Source organism: Festucalex cinctus, chromosome 10, assembly GCF_051991245.1.
Source record: "Festucalex cinctus isolate MCC-2025b chromosome 10, RoL_Fcin_1.0, whole genome shotgun sequence".
Classification (NCBI taxonomy): Eukaryota; Metazoa; Chordata; class Actinopteri; order Syngnathiformes; family Syngnathidae; genus Festucalex; species Festucalex cinctus.
Window position 1 is genome coordinate 12476256 of NC_135420.1, and position 14854 is coordinate 12491109.

The 14854-nt window shown below is 37.4% G+C and overlaps 1 long non-coding RNA gene across 1 annotated transcript in view; it reads left to right on the forward strand.

Annotated features, from left to right (window-relative positions):
• The first annotated feature begins 515 nt into the window (after positions 1-515).
• LOC144026770 (uncharacterized) overlaps positions 516-14854 on the forward strand; it is a 127007-nt gene continuing 112668 nt past the window's right edge. Inside the window, exons 1-2 of the long non-coding RNA XR_013285294.1 lie at positions 516-607; positions 1817-2022. This is a non-coding gene — a long non-coding RNA (uncharacterized LOC144026770). The remainder of the gene's footprint in view (positions 608-1816; positions 2023-14854) is intronic.

Sequence of the window (14854 nt, forward strand, 5' to 3'; positions counted from 1 at the left end):
CATGTAAATGTATACGGGTTATCCTGAATGTATCAGAAACATGTTGACATTTTTGGAATATTTATGCTTTTTATTAAAATGTTTTTAATCTAAATTCTTAATTGATTAATTTATCCAAATATTTTATCTAAAACATATATATATATATATATACACATATATATATATATATATATATATATATATATATTTTAGTGCTGTCAAACGATTAAAATATTTTAACTAATTACTCACACATTTTTCTGTAATTAATGGCGATTGAACTTCTCGCTTACAGGTTCAGTTCTGCACATGAGCATTTTTGTTGGCCCGTAGAGGTAACTTGAACTGTGAATTTTGCTCGGAGAAAATACGCCAAAGGCATACAACCAATAGGCAGTGTTGGGGAATCCAGATCCTGAGAGAACAAACCCTGAATCATTTTGACTTTAGCCACAGGTGATTCAATGAGCTTGTTTACCTGCCAGTTAAGTAGAAGCACCTGTGGCTGAAGCCACTCTGTGGTAGGATTTTTACTTTCTAGACCTGAATTCCACAACCTTGAATTTGAATTTGGCTCTGCAAAGTGCGCAAATCACTTTAGAGTTCTCCAACAAGCACCAAGCAAGTAAGTTTATTCATCTTCCCATCACTGACTCTTCCAAGTCTGGCTGCACACTGAGTTACAAAAATAAAAAATAACGGTTTAATGAATTTAAATTAATCTCCAGAGTTAATGCTTGAATTTTGCACTAATATATCTATATATCTATATATATATATATATGAATTTAGATTTAAAAAAAAGCATAATTAAATATTCCAAAAATGTCAGCAGTCCAAATTTGTAAATGGTCAGAAAAAGAGACTAAAGGTATATGAAAAACGTTTTTTGTTTTTTTTAAATATCTTTAAAAAAAAAAAGAAAAGAAAAAAAGCAATGTTCAAAAACTAGCAGAAAATTACCATATAATGTACACTAAATTGACAAAGAAAAAATAACATTTTAAAAAAAGGCAGAAAGTAAGATGAAAAAGGTAAGCATAAACTGTCCAAAAACAAAAGAAGAAAGACAGAAAATGACCATAAAATGAATATGGAATTGCCAAAAAAAGTTTTATTTAAAAAAAAAAAAAAAAAAAAAGGCAGAAAAGAAAAATGTTCAAAAAGTAACTATAACATTTCTGAAACCCCAAAATTACCATGAAATGTTGCCAAATATATCAGAAAATTGATAGCAAAAAAGGCAGAAAATAATGTAAAAAAAAATAGCCATAAAATATCCAAAAAAGGCAAAAAGTTACCACAGTACATCCATACTTTTTCATTCATCACAAAGTTTTTGTGGCTCCAGACAATTTTTATATTTTTATTTTTTTTAACTATGTTTATTATATTCTATTTTTTATTTTTATTTTTTGGCCTACAATAATCCTTTTGAAATCTGTCAATAAACAAAGAATCAAAAGTCACAAAAAAAAAGAAAGAAAAAAAGTTCACTGAGAAGCAAATTGTGCTGGTACCTTAATGTCTGGATTTTGTATCAGAATTCACATTGACGAGATGACGCTAAGAGCTCACACATTTGGAAGAAGCCCAGTAAGGACAACATGGAAGGAGAAGGTCATGGATACAAACACACATGAACGCACCGCACGCACACACATATTCTTTTCCTGCTTGTGTCTGTGCATATGCCAAGACAGCTTTGCCCTCGCCGGCTCAGGGTGGCCATTAACATTCTGAGGGGCCTGCAGTGTCTTTGCCGAGTAGCTGGGGATGTGCCAGCTTGGCAATTACTTTAACCGTTCCCACAGTTTGATTTCTCTCTCAGCAGCGCCTGGCCAGGAGCAACACTAAAGAGATGCCCGTGCAAAAAGGACTCGTCCAAAGGACAAAAGTTTACGTTGACCCAACTGCACTTTTGAGGAAGTGCAATAAGAACATCAACCTTCAGGAGATGTGAAGACTGTATGCGCCTTGTGATTGGTCGGCAACCGGTCCATTCAGGACAACATGACAGAAAATGGATCAATGAATAAGGTATTCCATATTTATTTGCTTAGCTTCAACATGTTAACCTTTGAATATGTGACACTATTCTAAGAGAGTATGCCTTAAATACAGTACAAAACACCTGCGAGGTCCATGTTGTGATTTTGTCCTTGACATGAGTGCTGAGTTCCCACTCCTACATGCTGAATGTGTTGCAGAGAAATGCTGCGGGATATGATTACAGTTGGAAGTGGCAATTATGTTGACGAGCTGCTTGATATGACAGGATCCATTATAGCCTTAAGATCTTATTACATCTCTGGCGAGTAAATCACATCACTGAAACAGTATTAACTAGTCACTCTGTCAACAACATACCTCCTATGAAAAGAGGAGTGACCGACGTGCGCAACCTGTTGAATGTTGCATTTAAACATCAAGTGACCATTTGTGGGAAAATACTAGGGGTGTCACGATTCGCCAACTCCACGATTCGATTTAAATTTCGATTTTGGGGTCACGATTCGATTTTTTTTTCGATTTTTTTTTTTTTTTTTTTTTCCGCTCCCCCACTTTATAACACAGAGGCATATGCTTCTGTAGGCTAAGGCTAGTCTATGATCATTGGTTCTATTCATTGTACAGTAAATCTTATTTCAAAAGATCGGCTACATATAGGTGATGCAATTTCCATATTATTTTTGTGTAAATTTATGTAATATATGATAATTGACATTAGGCAGGAATGATCAAATTCAAAGAATTTATTTACAATATAAAGTTAACCGTCTTGTTCTTACTGAAGTGTAAAATAAAAAATAAAAAAACAAAAACAAAAAGTCACAGTGGGTGCCTGCCATCTATTGACTGTTTTTGGTTACAACAGTGTGCTGTGCGTTCCTCTTAAAATAATGTGCAATGTGCAACAACAACAAAAAATATATTGTATCCAAAGTCATGGAACAAATACAGCCTGAACAAACTATATCCCAACATTTACAGTTGCTGGGCATACTGTAGCGTGGTTCAAGTACACTAATTAAATGTTTGAATCCAGCGTTTTCCAAGGCTGCAGGTCTGCTGCTATAAAAAGACCTATGGATCTGGCGTTTCGCGCGAGCTGAAGTGTGTGGAAGTTTCACTGTAAATGAGGATGAAATAGTTGGTTGGACCGTTGTTTTCCCACTTCTAGTTGAATTTGATAAATCTAAATCTTTGTGATGCCTGCGTAAATGTCCCGTCATGTTTGTCGTGTTTCCCGTTGTTACGGCTGGCGGCTCGGGCCCGCCGCCGGCTCCGCTCCCCTAGTATGTATGTGTGTGTTTGTGTCGGCTGGTGCCCGTATAATGGTACTTCAGTTTGAATGCGCCAGCGCGACACTCTGATTGGAGGACTGTGCCAGCGCGACACTCCGATTGGACGACTGTGCCAGCGCGACGCTATTGTGTATCCGTGTATTATACCCCTATTGGTTATTGTTGTTTCTCCTCCGTTCTGTCAGTTCTGTCAAATGCGGTTATTATTTGTTCACCTTCCACTTTCACTCCCTTGTCAAACCCCTGCCTGAAATTTCAATTAAAACTACTCAGATGTTAAAGTCGACCCGTGTTTATCTACTCTATATTTTCTGTTATTGTGTTACTTCCCTTCCCCTTGACGAGCCGGGCGTAACACCGTGGCCGAGTACAGTACGCGCACATAGCATATCTTGCAACTGTGGTCTTTTTATCGACAACGTGAACGTTGTCGACATAACTCACCGGGAACGCAAAATGTTTCCAAACTGGTGACGAGAGAAGCGGGAGCGGCTTGAAGCACCATTGCTGTGTCTGTCCGCGCTTGCCATCATGACTGCAGGAGAAGTCAGCTAACAAGTGCCGTTAGCTAGTAGCTGAATGGCTGCGTCTCATTTGCTTTCCTGGGAGGTGGCGGTGGCGGCGGTGGCGGCGGGCGCGGGGGGGGGGAGGGGGGGGCATCGAATCGTGTGTCCTCTCTTCTATTTCGATGCTCGAAATCGTGACGTAATTTCGATCGATTTCGATAAAAAATCGAAATCGTGACACCCTTAGAAAATACCATCTGAATTCAAAAAGCTAATTGGCCTGCTGTCTCGAGACTTGGATGGATTAAATTATTCATGCATGGTACTGTTTTTTTTAATGATGTATTATGCAGTATATGGCATTTTAGAGGAGCGATTTAGATACAAACTTAATATTTATCTCAATCCATGGGGCAACCATTTTATGCATGGAAGCACAGACTGCCTTCTCCCGGCTTTTGCTAGCATACCCTGAGTTCTCCCCAGGGCGGGGCATATCTTGTTTTTTTTGTGATGGTGGAAAGGTAGATCAACCAGTCAATCAAGTGCTTTACCTGTCAACTCCCATGAAGGTCAAACTACTCCACTTGGGGCCAGGGTTTCATCTCCAAGTCCTGAGTTCTGTTGTGAATAATTAAATCACTATAATGCTATCAAACATTCAATTAAAACAACCCATTAGGTGTGACTTGCAAATGCTAACATATTTGTGATAATGCAACCATGCAAGTAGGACTTGCCACTGGAATGAGCGGGTGACATCTATTTTCTTCAAAGTATTCTATGTTCAAAATCTCTGTCAAGTTGAAACTGCCAATAAATAGATAAATAAATAAACAAACAAAAAATAAATGGCAGTTAATTCCTCCTTAAGCTACTTACTTTTATAGCTAACAGTCACAATGGAGCATCCCAATTCGGTGACACAGCTTTTTCTCGTTTGCCGTGCCTCATCACTTTCCTCTCTTCATTAATTAATCAGAGAAAGGAGAGGCTTTGTAGAGAGTAAGAGAAAGGGGGGAAAAAACAAAGCTGGAAAGTGCCAGGGCTTATTAATGAAGTGAATCTCCATTCAGTCACACATGACGAATAAACGACCGCCCCCTTGAAGCTCTTAATCGGCCCATTAGTCTTTGAGCGACCGCAGCCTGTTCCCTTCTAATCTCCCTTCTTTCAAAAGCGTCCACTTTCATCCATCACCTCCTGTTTGCATAGTGTCCGCACCTGCTGACAGCACAGTCAGAGATGCTACATCATAATCACTCCTTTACTTGTGCATTCACACAGTCGTTTGTATTACACACATGCACTTCCAAATGGAGCGCAAACAAAATGACCTGTATGTACAATATGACCTATTTTGGTGTTGAAGTGAGCGGAGGGACGCCATTTCGTCAGGCCATAGCCCTATCCGGTATAAAAGTGCTTTGTTGCCATGTTGTTGCATCTATAGGTCCTTTCCGTGTGATGTCACGTTTGTACACCATGTACGAAGGCTTCCATATTAGCGGGCCCGCGGTCGAGCTAGTTAGCAGAGGCAAAATAGTCCATTTTGTGTTGCCCATAGGCTTCAAGTTTTAGTTTGCATTAAAATTCAACATTTATCTGTTAATCTTGGATATAGATTCTTCCCGTTGACTATTTTCACATGATAATCAAATCACAACACTCAGACTTGATGTGATGTGTTACAAACAAGTGTATCCTTTTTGTTAGCAGCTAACAAGCTAAGCTAGCTTCGCACACTAAGACAAGATTGGATGCTGGGGTTGGGGGGGGGGGGGGGGGGGGGGGGGGCATTGTTTGGGTGGTTGGCAGTTGCAAAAGACAGCCAACATGCGTATCAATCGCTAATGCTAAATGCTATCTTGGTTAACTATTCAACAGCGCTAAACAGGTCAACACACTCACTTTTTTATTTATTTTTAAATTTATTTATTTATTTATTTATTTATTTTTTTGCTTGGCCTCAACAGCTATTGGAAACTGGGCACTAGACTTAGACTTAGACTTGACTTTATTGATTCCTTTGGTATGGCTCCCTCTGGGAAATTTACATGTCCAGCAGCAATAAGAACAGATAATAAAATAAAAAATAATTCAATGGATCAATAAATAAGGTTATTACACCAGAGATTAAATTATTAATAATAAAAAAAAAATAAAAAATTCAATCAATCAATAAATAAGGTTATTACATCAGAGATTTAATTAATTAATAATAATAATAATAATAATAATAATAATAATAATAATAATTCAATCAATAAATAAGGTTATTACACCGGAGATGATGATGATGATGATAATAATAATAATAATAATAATAATAATAATAATAATAAAATACAATTTCAATCAATCAATAAATAAGGTTATTACACCGGAGATTTAATTAAATAAATTAAAGTACAGTAAACGCTACACCCCCCCATGTGAGGAGTTGAAGAGTACAATGGCACGGTGGACAAAGGAGTCCTTTAGTCTGTTGGTCCGGCAGTTGGGGAGCGTCAGCCTTCCACTGAAGAGGCTCCTCTGAATGCTGATGACAGTGTGCAGAGGGTGGCTGGTATTGTCCATAATATCCAGCAGTTTGTCCAGAGTCCTCTTCTCTGCCACTGTCACCAGAGAGTCTAGCTTCATGCCGACCACAGAGCCGGCCCGCCTGATAAGCTACATTTCCCATGATTCTTGGATGCGGATACAAGAAGTAGTTCTAGTTGCCATACACATGGCAAAAAACAGGACACCGGGATGTTTGACCCAAGACTCAAGAGCAGGTCTGTCCCTGCCAAAACGGGACATCTGCTATTGCAACATTGACTTTAAAAGGACGTAAGTGAACACAAGCATCCACTTATTTGTGACCTGCATATCCTTATTTCCACTGGTTTCCCCTCCAATCCCTTTTTCAGTTTGTGTTTGCTGCAGCCTCTGCTAATTCATCTGCTTCAAATCTCATTTCAGACACAATTAGCCTTTAGCCCATCCGAGTACCGTCGCCTGTGGTGTTTTCCCCCCTTTCATCCTTTAGTGAGAACTTTCTTTCATCCTGTGATTAAAAAGAAAAAAAAAAAAACATTATTGAGGTCGCAGAAAAGGAGTTTTGATCATTTACAGGAGAAAACAAATTAAGGAGGCTTTTAGCGAGCCCATTACGAGACTGTTAAAATCTTCGCTTGTTGCTACGCCAGGGTTATCAATGCTACTGAACTGGCTGTCTTTTATTCAGTCCTTTGCCAGAGGTTTTTTAATTACATTAGAAGGAAGACTTGTGGAGGAAAGCTCACTTCTGTGGGTTTGGCCCAATTTCCATTATTTACTTACAGTGCCCTTCATAATTATTGGCACCCTTGGTTGAGATGTGTTTAAAAAAAAAAAAAGCCTCAAAATGAATGTAATATATTATTATGAGGGTTGATGATGAGAAAGGAAAAGGCACCTTATACCAAGGCTGTTTTTCATGTGTATAAAAATGACACTCAATTTGTGTCGAAAGTAATATTCTATTCTGTCGGTGCATGTTTGTGTGTTTCCTGTCGCCCATTTACTATGCACATACTAAATACGCTTTTTATTTGTTTACAGCGTGATTGTGCCTCCACGGCTCTACGCTTCAGTTTGTCACTGACTATAAAGTTACATAATCCAAACGGGAAGAGAGATTAATGCTTGTAATTAATCTTCACACCAGCAGCACTATTGCATAGATTTCATTTGAATAAAACGGAATTAAATCACGATCATGGGGGGAAGTCAAGCTAAATAAGATTAGGGAAATAATACAAAAGATTATATTTGATCCTATTGATGGAAAATGGCTCATGCAGTTTTAGTATGTCTTTCATATAATGGGAAATATGCTATCAATTGCTATTACGGTAAACTAGAAACAACATATATATTCTGGTACCACAAATGAAGGGGTCACACTTTTAGACCATGTTTGTTTCAAGACATGATATGAGAGATTTATTTCTTACATTGGCTTAACATGATTCACAACTGTGGGGAGAGTCCTTTGGACAAAAAAACAAAACAAAAGTTTGACTGTAAGAGAATAAAACCACAGCAATTAATTGCTTTCACAGGTTTTTCAACATTGTGTAGCTTTGTGTTTATAAATCCAAGTAGCATACACTAAAACATCAAGCTCGTCATGTCATACATTATCTTGTTCAGAAACTGTTACGACCCTATGGCTTCTTTTTACACGTATAAACACCACTACCACCACATTGATGAGTTTGTATAAAAGGGGTCCAATTCACTTGGAAATGAGATGTTGATGTGTTTGTATAAAAGGGGTCCAAATGACTTTGAAAATGGAAGTTGCCAACTCTCATTTTCCACAACGAAACATTCGTATTTGCAAACACAAATACAATTTGTCCTCAGCTCTTATCAAAGCTGTTTTCAACTTCTGTCACACGTCAACCTCCAAATTATCTGATTGGATGTAAGAATAGCATCTCAATAGTATTTCCTCATTTCATCCTGCAATCAACCCCTGGATGCCCCCCCCCCCCCCCCTTCCAATTGAAAGCTTCAAACTGTTCCTATTGTCAACCTTCCAACTCATCACCCTCACAGAAACAACATTCATTCATTCATGAAGTTTGACTTTGGGCACAATTCAATCGGGACAACAACATTATTTTTGCAACCTCATTTACAGCGTAAGCATTTTCTGAGAGTTTTATGTAACTGCCACCCTGCCCTATTACTCTTATGCTTGTTAGAACTCCAGGCAAAAAGTCTTGGAACAACCACAGTAAGTCAATCCAATCAAGATGTCTGCGAGCCTTTGACAAATCCTAAATCTGACCTTCACCCTAAGGTTACACTTGATCAATAAATCCTTACGACATTCATTTGGAATATGGATTTCATTATTGATTTAACACTGTTTTTGTTTTATTACAGTCTGAAATGATTTAAAACAAAATGAAATGTTCCTGCAGAAGCAGTGCTGATGCTTGAAAACACAATTGAAGCAAAGATGAAAAAAAAAGCCAACCTGATTGAGAGGTGAATGTCTAACATTATCTTCATTATCGGTATCAAATTGCCAAACCGGTGTGGGTGTTTGTGGAGGAAAAATTACAGGAAGATGAGAAGCAAATGTGCCACACTGAAATGGTCGCTAGCCAATTGCAGGGCACATATTGACACACTATAATAATAATAATAATAATAATAATAATAATAATAATAATAATAATAATAATCATAATAATAATAATAATAATAATAATAATAATCATAATAATAATAATGACCAGTTGTTTATATGTGTTGTGTATTGAGCGGTTTGGATCCCAAATGCAGACACAAATAAGATTTTCTCCATGTATTCACATCGAGAGGCAGAAACTCAGAGACGCTGTACACAGGACAGTTGGACAACAATCCGGCAAACCACACACAATTCTCAGACTGCATCCACAGACAGTGAATCGTAAAAGACTAAAGAACGACATCACATAGGTCCAGACATCGCCTAAAGGATTAAAAGTTGACATCACGAACATCACCTCTCGTAAACAGACACTTGTTACATCAGTACCTAAACAGATACATAAGAGGTCATGAACTCTTGGCGCATTCGACCCGGGCCATAACAATATGGGGGAAAAATGGCAGCTGTGGTTTCCAGAAAAATTCTGTCAAAAAATACAGTGCAAATGTCAACAACTTTACATAACAACTTTCAACATTTTATTGTTTTTTAATGTACAATAAACAGTAACTGCTTCTACATTTTACCAGGATTCAATGTACAATAAAAATTGACTTGTACATTTTACAGAACAAAATATTAAAGCTGCAGCAAGTTCTTGGTAAATGGTTTTCTTACCTTACAAGGACCTCAAAGTGTTTCACAATTTGACTACTAATTCACCTCCTGATTACACAGCATCAGGAACAAGTGGAGTTTCATTACCTTGCTCCTGGATCTTCAACACAGTCACACTGGGATGGGATCAAAGCAACAACCTCGGGGTTGCAAGATGATTGTTCTACCACTGAGTCACACCACCCTGTTGTTAACTTATCAGTAAAGGACTGTTGAATCTACAAGTTTAAAAAGTATCATTTTAGGCTATATAATATAGCTACAAGTTGTGAAGTTTACATTTGTACAGTAAACAGAATTATTCTGGTAACCACAGCTGCCAATGGGTTTTTTTCTTTAAAAACTTTTTTTTTTTTTTTTTTTTAGTGTACTGATAAATTAATAATTGGGTCTACAGTATGTCAATTTGAAATGAACATAATACATTGAGTTTAACCTTTATATTCACATGGTTTTACTGTATATCAAAATATTCTTGTCTGCAATATGAATTTATAAAATGCATGTTTCTTTTGGCATATACAAAATGTACCAACGAGCCTACTGATAAAGTTTTATTCTAACATTGCTATATGACAGAAACAGTCCTTCAATAAATACGACCACATAGGTCGTTTTGAAAAGGCGCCAAATTACGACCACGTATTTTAGTTTAGCGACCTCTAGCGGCCATGTTAAATAGCGCAAAATACTAGAACCAATAGCGTCTGGTCCAAAGACGAGTGCTTATTTTCTTGACCAGTAATTGTTTTAGTTTTGGCTACATCTTTTGTGAGTGTTAACTACTGGTTTTGTACACTGCCTTTTCCTAATCTCAACCAAGTGTCCCATGTAAAAACGTCCAGTGACTGTTTTAGTATTGACTACATATTTTGTTAATGACTACATGTTTTGTCACGGTCTACAACCTCACTGTGCCTTTTCCCAATCTTAACCATTAGTATCCCATGTAAATACGTACTGTGTACTGTACAGCCTCACTGAAAGCCTCATCCTAAATCCAACCATAGTCCGACGGCGAATTAATATACATTTCAAATCTAAAAATGAATAGAGGGATTTTAACTGGGTGGTTAGCTGAGAAAGTTAGCTGTTTGTCTTTTGCACAGAAGATCCGGGTTCGAGTCTCACTTTTGTATTTAACATGGCCGCGAGAGGTTGCTAAACTACAACACGTAACACTTGGCCTTATTTTGGTGCATGGTAAAACGACCAAAATGGTTGTTATGGGAGAGGCGTTTACTGTATCCCAATTACAGTAATTTCTCAATTCTCCAAAAAAAAAAAAGAAAAAAAAAAGTGGTCTTTTAAAAATGTTCTCTCAAACCCTCAGTTGTGTTTAATTCAGTTTTACAAGATTTTAATGTAAATTACACAATGCTTCGTTCTTTTTTATTTATTTTTGTTTAAATACAGCTTTTTGTTGTCACGATTTTACGGAAATTCACTGTTAATTCTACAGACATTTTTTACAGTGCAATTATTCACACTCATATTTGCACTAATGGACAATGTACACAAGAGTCTTCATTTACAAGCATGTTTTTGGAATATGTGAGGAAGCGGGACCACCCAGAGAAAACCCACGCAAGCGCAGGGAAAAGTGTCAGTTTGTTTCTAGCTTGTCACTGCAGAAGTTTGCACATAGTTGAAGCAGCAAACTTTCCTCCCACCAGCTTCACTGTGAATACCTTATTTTTGTTCTGACTCCAGACATATTGATGTGACGACGAAGAGGGAGCAATTGTAATTTCGGAGCCTGTGATTTGTGCTGCTGTTGAGCACTTCTTTTTTTTTTTTTTACTTACAGTGTCAAGTGTGCGTATATCCACACACTTTATTCTTGTAATGTGACATGTGCCACACACTTCACCGCTAACTCTCACTTTTTCAAGTGACTTCCCAAAGAGGCGCTCTTGCCTAGAAGCTCTTCCTTCCATTCCATCATCATTACGCTAAATTCATTACTTCCACAAAAGGCCACAGTCTGTTTTCACTTAGCGCCCTCCCCGCAGTGCATGTCACCACAAAGCTACTTCACAAAGGAGCCGGGCATTCGGATAATTAAAAGTGAAATGCTGGGACATATTTCTTAATTAAGCACTAATCTGATGAAGTGTGATAGCAGGACAGAAGTTTCCTTTAAGGGAGGGGAAGCCTTTGTGTTGGAGTGATTAATGGACTCCGGAGGGGAAGAAAATATAATTGGCTGCACGTCGCTTCTAGCTATAGAGAACATTGCAGGTTGTTTGCTCGGAGAAGTGGAAGTGTTGATGTTGTGACTTATAGACATGTCTTGTTCAATCACATTTGCATTACATCAACACTCACAGGCCATCGTGCTTAATTCAAGACCAGGGTTATAATAGTTTTAGAATGTTCATTATGGCTAGTTTTTCATTTTGGTTTGAGTTTTTTTTTTTTTTAAGTTATTTTTTTTCTGTAAATTTTATTGTCAAAAGTTTTTTTATTGAGTTTGTTTGTTTTTCTTTTTTGTGCATTTCTTGTGTGCAAAATTTAAAGAAACATCTCAGTATTGTGTAATAATAAATTCAACAAAAATATTATTTTAAAGTATTATAAAAGAACCATCCGCAAATACACAGTAAAAAGACCACAACTCCCAGACGACCACCCTTCTTAAAATCATGTACTTTCATGTATTACATCTCTTCACACTCTGGCAGTACAGTAGCAGCTTGTTGTAGCTCTGCTTGTGGTTGTCATGGTAACAATACTCAATTTCGGCAACCACCTTTTAGATGGGTGGGATGAGCAGTGACTCATTTGCATGAGACAGGACCACCCTCTCAAAACAGGCTCATTTTAGCTGGACTAAAAAAAACTATGGTGAGACGCGCACACTGTTATTTGGGGTAATGTTGTTAGGACACCTGGGAACTCTTTGTGGTAAAAAATGACTTCTGTAACAGTTGAACAAAACATTAACAAAAGCCATCTTGCTTCCTATCTCATTCCAGTGATATATTTTGCTACTATTCTCTTTTTGATGCTTTTTTTTCTTTCTATTCCTGTAAGTTTTGGAGTGTTCTTGGCATAACGCCTTGCTCCCTCCTTCAACCATAGTAAATTGCGTTTGCCTTGTACCATAGTTTTATTTTCATTTGTATTTTTTTCTCGACCCACTTAAAACAGCATCACAAAACAGCAAAACTCTCTACTGAATAGGACACTATACAATAGTGAGCGATATTGAATGTTCAAGCAGTTTGTCACTGCAGCCGCTCTGCATGTTGCGACAGCTACCCGACACTGCTGCGACTCAGCCTTATTGGGTGCCCATGTTGCCAGACAGCACAAAATAATGTCCTTCCCGAGTCACAAAGCTGCTCGAGCTCCGAGGACTCCAAGTTGGAATTCAAGGGCACCAAAGCGGCGTCAGTCGACGTGGTCTCGGTTCTTCAAGGTGAAGTCAAATCACCAGCTGTGAGACTCAAGCTGTCTTTGTGTGTTTGTTTTTAATGAAGACTCAAATTAATTTATAGTTCTTGTAAAATGATGGATGACTGTGGGATGTGTTGCTGTGGTCTTAGAGACAAGGCACACAGGGAAATTGTGGGCTAACATATCAGGAAACTATAGTTTGCACACATTTTATGGCGACACTTTGATCCGTTGGCTCTTTTTCATCCACTGTTTTAAAATGACGACGAACAAGACAACAAACAAGAACCATGACAACTTGTTTTCACCTTCAAAGCAAGGATCTAAAAGTCACAAGAACCCCCTCGACTCTACTTCAATGTAGTTAATAGCTGCTGTTTTGTTGTCCTTGTGCACAAAGAGCGTGCTGCGCTCAGATTAATTTATAAACGCCACTATTGACTTTCCTTTTAAAACCCTATAACGCAAAACGTATCATTAAATACAAAACATTTTGAACCTCTCTTTGATGAGTATAACCCCCATTAAAACCCTGACGTATATGATCTCATCTCAACTCAACTCAACTTTATTTATAAAGCCCTTTAAGAACAGGCGTTGTTGTATACAAAGTGCTGTCTGACACATGCATTGCACAGATAATCCATTAGAGTGCAGTATCACCCAGCGACCTTGCAAGATTGCCCCAATTGAGAAAGGGGTGACACCTATAGTTATTAATAGTGGGAAATGTTCAGATTTTTGGAAATACTAATATGTTTGATGTAATTGTTTATTATTATATTTTTGACAGTTATAAATGTATGAATTTAAAGCATTGTGACCGGATGTATCAAATATGACACAAATCAAAAGTTATATGTGGAAGATGATTTTCAAAAAAATATTTTTACATAAATTTATGGTCACAGATGACGATCCGCAATAGAGTGAATCCGCAAAAAACAAACAAAACGGCGCCAAATTCAAATCAAAGCGTGTTACAAGCCTTTTGCCTTTAATCAGCTATTGCATCCTTTCCACAAACACCACAGATGTCAAAATTGGATTATGATGGAAGAACAGCTTTAAGAAGCTTTGTATTACAATTTGTAGTTAAGTCACACCCCGAAGAAGAATCAGAGCTGTCTATTTAAATAATAGTAATAATAATAATAATAACCACAACAACAACAAATAGTTACACACTGTCAAACACAAAGTGAAAAAAAAAATGCAACAAAAAAAAACATTATTAATGTCTAGTGAGTAGAAGTAATCCCCTATATAGTGGCTTCAATACCACAATATATCTATAGTAAACAACCGATGGAGACGGGAAAATCAATGCATCCCTTATCAACATCAGACAACTTTTTTTTTTTTGGTAGCTTTAACATGTAAGTCAAGTTATACAGATGATGGAAGATGATATTTCCTTCGTACTCTCTGACAATGAGAGCGCCACTGCCTTCTACTGTAGAGGATGTGCACTTTATTCTAGTACAGAAAAAAAAAAATCCCTAAGGTAAAACTCCACCACCCCACCCGGAATTGCCCCCAACTGATTTAAAACATTTTAAGATTATTTTTTATTTATTGCGTCCACAATAATCCCTAACAGGAAAATGCACTCACGGCAAAGACATTGTGCAGTCTACACAACTTATTCCACTTATACTGTAGCTGATTATGACAGCTTGATTTTAAATATTGATGACAGCGGATTGTCACCTTCTAAGCAAATTTCAAATTGGCAATAACACATTGATTTGTCAACACGTGTTTTATTTACTTATAATTGACTTGTATTT